Consider the following 7013-nt stretch of genomic DNA (forward strand, 5'->3'; position numbering starts at 1 on the left):
ATTAGTTATGAGCAGCTGATTCTGCAGTTCAGGGAGTGAAACGCTCACCGCTACAGTTAGTCCTGTCCAGTGTGTCTACGGTGGAAATCCTTGGCCTCCTTTGGAGATGAAAACAGGCGCATCTTCCCATCGTGGAGGATTCTCATCTTGCATGGATTATATTGAAAACCGCGGAACACTCCTTCGTCGGCAAACACTTTTCTGATCGCGTTGAACTCCGTTCGCTGCTGGATGGTCTCAGCTGAGAAATCTTGGGCAAAAAAGAGTTTGTTTCCGTCGTGCTTGATGTTACTGTGTTTTGTGGAGCGGAAAACAAACTCCCGATCTTGGAAGTTCAGGAATCGGATAAGGACAGCTCTGTGTTGGTTTGGCTTTGGAGGTGCTAGGATGCGGTGAGCCCTCTCAATAACGAACAATCTGTCGGTCTCAAGCCAGCACGGTAACATCTCCCTTATAAACTCCAGCAGTGGCCACTGACCCTCGGCGCCCTCCCGGAGGCCAAATAGCCGCAGGTTCTTCCTTCGGCCCCGGTTCTCCAGGTCGTCGGTTTTTGCCTCCAGGTAGGATATCCGCTTCATGGCACTGCTGAGATCGGCCACGCTCTTTCCCAGGAGCGCCACTGCCGACATTATTCTATTTTCAGCTTCCACTAGTCGTGTAGCATTTGCAGCAACATTTTGCTTTACCTCCATCATGTTTGTCTCCAAAGCAGCAACTGGCTTCGTCATTTCGCCCATATGGTTATCTATGCTGTCCAGTTTAGTTCCGAATACACTAAACTCGGAGCGCAATGACCGAAGTTCAGCTAACACCGTGCTAAGGTCACCCATGCTACTAGCGCTAGCAGCTCCCTCGCTGTTTTCAGGCATTGCCAAAATATCGGTTTTAACTGGTTTTTGGGAACCGCGTTTTTGGGGTGAAAATATCACAGCCCTTAAGATTAGTCGTTTTTGACATTTTCCAATAGCAATTAAGTTTCTAGTTTTTGGTTGTTCATGCAGGTTACACGGAGCAACCACTTTATGCTGCCATCTTGATCCGCGGCTCCATAGCACCCCCCATGCACCTCATTTTACTGTGTACAGTGACAATAACATACGTCATGAAGTCAGCGAAACTTAATGCAGCTGGACACCGCTGGGTGGCGGAGCTGGCAGATTATCGGTTCACTCTTAAGTACAGGCCAGGGGCAGCGAATCGAGATGTAGATTACTTATCAAGAAGAGGAAAGCCCATTAAAGCCATCATGCAGGAATGCACAGAGGAATGTCAGCAGGATGCCATTGAATGTGTTGGGAAAGCTGTCACCTGTAATGTCAACGCGCTTCCAGAGGGATGCATCATCTCAGAACCATCCATCCATCCGCTTCTCAGGGGGCACTGGAGCCTATCCCATCTGTCATAGGGCAAGAGGCAGGGTACACCCTGGACAGGTCGCCAGTCTGTCACAGGGCCAACACACAGGTACAGACAACCATTCGCGCTCACATTCACTCGCACCTAATGGCAATTTGGATTTTTCCAATTAACCTATCCCCACAAGCTGCATGTCTTTGGACAGTGGGAGGAAGCCGGAGTACCCGGAGGGAACCCACACAAACACGGGGAGAACATGCAAACTCAATGCAGAAAGACCCCGGCCTGATGGTGGAATTGAACTCAGGACCTTCTTGCTGTGCAGCAACAATGCTAACCACCGTGCCATCTCAGAACCAATTCAGCCATTTGCAGTTGACGACATCAGAGAAGCCCAGGATGCAGACATAGCCATAAACCGAGTTTTGTCCCTGAAAAGAACACACTACCTGAAGCATAAAGAAAAGATGGCGGCGAGTGAGGCAGTTAGGTACCTTCTTCTTCATTTGCAGATTGATGGAGATGGCATTCTGAGGCGTGAGACCACAAGGAGAATGCAGTTAGTTGTTCCTGACTCATTAAAGCCCATGGTCTATAAAAATCTACATAGGGAGATGGGACATTTAGGAGCAGACAGGATGGTTGCTCTCACCAGGGAGCGCTTCTTCTGGCCTAAAATGAGGCAGGAAATGGAGCACTATGCCACTCAGGTGTGTCGCTGTATAAAGAAGAAGAAGCCTAACAGAATAACCAGAACACCAATTCAGAGCATTGAAACCTCTGCGCCGTTTGAGATGATATCCATTGACTATCTGCATTTGGACAAGTGCACAGGAGGTGAAGAATACATACTCGTAGTTGTGGATCATTTCACCAAATATGCCCAGGCATAAGCGACAAAGGACAAGTCTGGGAAGTAAGCTCTTTGATAACTTTATCATGCGCTTCGGTTTCCCATCCAAAATACACCGTGACCAGGGGAAAGAATTTGAGAACAATCTTTTCCGCAAGCTTCAAGGCTACTGCGGTATCAGCCATTCTCGTACCTCCCCGTATCACCCACAGGCCAATCCTGCAGAGCGCTTCAATAGGACACTCCTAGGTATGCTCCGGACACTTGATGAATCTCAGAAGTCAAGATGGAAAGACCATTTGAACAAAGTAGTTCATGCCTACAACTCGACTGTGCACGAAGCAACAGGATTTTCTCCATTCTTCCTTCTCTTTGGCCGTGAACCAACCTTGCCTATCGACCTGCTCGTCCCAAAAAGAGAAGAAGAGAAGGGTCAATCACACATTGGCTATGCAGAGAAATGGAGAGGAGTTATGCAAGAGGTCTACGCAATTGCGAGGCAGAACATGAGAAAGATTGCAAGAAGGGGACAGAAAAACTACAATCGACGTGCATGGAGCTCTGTGCTTCAGCCAGGTGACCATGTCTTGGTGAGAAATCTCACACCCAGAGGAGGTCCTGGGAAACTGCGCAGCTATTGGGAGGATATGATTCATGTCATCACCGAGAGGAAAGGTCCTGATAGTCCAGTGTATGTGGTTGAGCCACTGCAGGGGACAGGAAGAAGACGAGTGTTACACCGTAACCTACTGTTGCCGTGTCCTTACCTGGTTGAAGAGTCTGGGGTGTGCGAAAGCAGCCTGAAAGAGAAAAGCCGTGGAAACAAACGGAGACAGTCAGCAAGAAGACATCATCAGACCAAGCCCGATACTGACCAAACAGACACAGGCAGTTCTAGTGAAGATGACTGTCACATGTGGACAGCACTCAGATATGCCGATCCACCCCTCAACCCAGAAACAGAGGATTTCTGCCCCCGGAGTGACGCACTCGGAGAGAAGTCTGAGCCTGCTTTCAGAGCACAGGGGCATCCTGAAGAGGAACAGGTGGAGGAGAGACGCAGTTTGGAGGAGGAGGTTGAAGCTCCAGCTGTTGGACCCGAGAGTGAGCAGAGTGATGCTGAGACATGGAGGCACAAGCCAAAGAGAATGAGACAGCCCCGGCGTGTCTACACATATGAAAAACTAGGCTAGCCAACCGTCCAGCAATGGAGCACGTGCCCTGTCAGTGTGAACATCCATCCATCCATCATTCCTCTGTCCCACCATCATTCATGTATCCTTTACAGTATCAATAGATATAACAGAAAAACACAGAGTCAACTTCACAAGAGAGTTTAATCTAAGCGTAACATTACAGTTGTAGTTCATGTTGATGTGGTATTGACACACAGTTAAAAGAGAAACAGGTACTCTGAGCATTATTACTATAATAAATAGAGGGAAGGTTTATCATTCTAGCGTCAAAGAGTTAAGACAGTAGTGGGTACAATACAGGTTTAATGAACTCATGGTTTTGAAGTGTGTAATCACATGATGTTGGGGTGTAAATGGTATTCTCCTTGTCCCACTGCGAAGATTCGGCAGGCCCACCAATACTTCGAGGGATAACCCACCCTTCAGTACAAAAGGACTATGAACATTTAGTTTTGTATCGTGACCATGAGAGACTTGTCCTGAGATACTAAGAGATGGTATAACCTCTCTCCCAGGAATGTGTAATATGTGTGGAAATACTTGTTTGCTCGCTCATCTTCGGTTAAATGTTCTATTTTTGGTAAAATGTCAAAGATTAGAAAGAAAATGTGTGGCAACATTTTTCTTTTGTGGGGGAGGGTGTTGCGCTCTAAAAGTAGTTATAAAACTTACATTTTTCTGAATCGTTGGGAAAATCTTTAAAGACCATTCTTATTTAATTGTGTTTTGTTTTTGGACACATTTCTAGTTAACTTTTGTAGTTTACTGGCTCCAGGAGGTCAGAGTTCAGACGTGTGATGTCATCAGTAAGCGCAGAAGAAAAAACAGTGTCTGAGACGTGAGAGAGCGATGTTTTGCTGATGATAGGCTATGCTGCCTGTAAACTCCAAACCTGAACTGAGGAGAGTAAAGTTGCAAAAAACAGGAGAGTGGAGTCATGTCTCTCTGAGGGTGCAACACAGGCATGCACTCAAAGACTAACCCTAAACTGGAAGACTGACGTGGAGTCTCACGCAGTGATCCCGCGCCGGTGGAGGCTTCACCACACCATTAAGTAGCTCCCTCCGCTGACGCTGATCCGCTGCAGGTGTGTGGCATCCTCCTTGGGCGTGGCCAATCATCCACAGGCCTGACGGTGCTGTAGCCCGGCCTCCTGGCCACAGCCACAACCACACACACACCCACACCCACACACATACACATACATAGACACATGGAACAAAACCCCAGACAGCAGAACAGAGCACCCACCAAATAATACCAATAATAATAATAATAGCGATAATAGTCCACACTTCTCACGGACCCCGAGTCCCCAGAGCTGGGTCCGTGACAGTGACACGCCGGCATGTCTATATCCCTGCAACATCTGTCGGACGGACGGTCGGTCAGTATGAGTGAGCATGAATGTGGGTAACTGTGCTCACCTCCACCCAGAAGTGGGCGTAGCTGCCCAGGGCTGGTGCTGGCACACCTGTTCCTCACCTGCAGATCTTTGCCCAGCTGAGGATAGCTGCAGACCACAGGGAGAAGGCTGGTCCACCGACGGCCTGCTCAGATGTTAGCTATTGGCTTACACTGAACCCAAATGAAACCTCACAGCGCTGTTTCACACTGTGAAGACGGCATCAGCCAGACATTCAGCACGCATTAGGCGCTGAAAGCTTCACTACAGCAAGCCTGCACGCTGTACCCCCGTGGGTCACGCCCACCGCCAAATGTCACGGCGTGTGACCGAGACACGCCGACCAGTGTGACAAAACCGCAGCGAGAACACACGGCTCTTTAAAAGGTGATGACCAGACAACAAGGCCTCACAGAAACAGATATACAATCTACACACACACACAAAATGTGTTGTGAAGTTCATGGCATCATTGTAAAAGCAGATCACTTTCTGCTTGTGCACACACAGCATTCCTTCAAGGGATATATCTGTCTGCCACACACACACACACACACATACAGACACACACACACACACATACAGACACACACACACACAGACACACACACACACACGCACACACAGACACACACACGCACAGAGTTGTGAATTGTGCATGACATCATTATAAACACAGATCACTTCCAGGCTCGGTTTTCTTCCACTGAGTGAGTTGCTGTTCCAGCACACACCCTGTCATGTTTCCATCCACCCAGAGGACGTTAAATCCACTCACATCCATCCGTTGCACCCAGAAAAGTGTAACTACATCTGCTGCCTCATTAACTCCTGCCCCACCCTAAACCTGAGCTCGGCTGCAGTCAGCTCACAGTTAATGTCCTGAAATGGATAAAACCTCAGTGTGGTTCAGTGCGGACAGGTGATGACAGGTCTGCAGGCCGCGTGCTGTCTGCAGCTTGTTTTGTGGTTTGGGTGAAGTTTAACAAGCTTTGCCTCCTTCCAGGATTTACTTTGGACCCGACTCTATCACCTGTCACTCCACTCAGTGTCACATCACAATGTGTTGTTGCTGGACAACAGAGCAAAATGAGTCAATTTTATAATTAAGGCTCTAACACTGGGCCACTCCCCTTCTGTTGGCCAGAGTCATGTGACTCTCTGGCTTTCTTTTGCAGCCACAAAAATGAGCAAAGTCAATGTGAGGTGATGGAGCGAGGTGCATGCAGGTCCTCCACACTTGAGTTCCTTCATTTTGTTTACAGCACTTTTATTCTTACTTTTTCAGTCTCTGATAGTGCTGAAACCTGCAGCAGTGAGTCAGTCCCCACAGCCGTTTACAGCCTGTGTTTGTGCTGTTGGAGCCTTTTGGAGCGTTTTTAATGACATCACATGACCAATAATGTGACTGCTGTGAGGTCACTGTGCTGACAGGCAGAATCAGCTTCACTGAGTGAAACTGGGATGTTATTTGAGTGTTACTAACAGTGTGGGGCGTGAGAGGCTACATGGATGACCAGCTGTTCATTGTAAAAGTACCATGTTTTTACCATGGACCCATTTAGCTACGCTAACCCTGGGCTGCTGATTGATGTTAATACCAACATAAGTGGGCTCTCATGCATGTTGACATTGCTGCAAACACACTGAACATGTAGAGATAATTAAGCCTGCCCAGTCCAGGAATTAACTCATGGAACAGTTAGACATTACAAACCAGCAGCGTATAATCATCATAACGAAGACTTTGTTTATTCGACTGCTGAACTATATCACAGTATTTGTCCCCCATTTGTCCTTCAGCTCTTAAACTAATGATTTTGGAAAAACCCAAATATGATGCAAGGACCCAGGAATGCATTATGTCAGTGTAAGGCCTCACAATGATATAAATACAGACACATGTGTGTGTGTGTGTGTGTGTGTGTTTAACACCCTGCAGCAGCATCGCATCACGCCCCGAGAGGGCTGAAATGTCAAACATGTGTTAACACCCAACTGTCTCTCTCACACACACACACACACACACACACACGTGCACAGATACACACACACACACACACGTGCACAGACACACACACAGATACACACACACTGATGTTTTGTCAGCATCGTAAAGGATTTACAGAAATCAAATCAGATGATGTGTGTGTGTGTGTGTGTGTGGGGGGGGGTGTTATTACATAAAGGGTGTGACGGACGG

The sequence above is a fragment of the Aulonocara sp. 'chitande type north' Nkhata Bay genome, linkage group LG12 (assembly GCF_057382095.1).
Source record: "Aulonocara sp. 'chitande type north' Nkhata Bay isolate Kocher_YH1m ecotype deep benthic linkage group LG12, A_spYH_male_GT1.1, whole genome shotgun sequence".
NCBI classification, from domain to species: domain Eukaryota; kingdom Metazoa; phylum Chordata; class Actinopteri; order Cichliformes; family Cichlidae; genus Aulonocara; species Aulonocara sp. 'chitande type north' Nkhata Bay.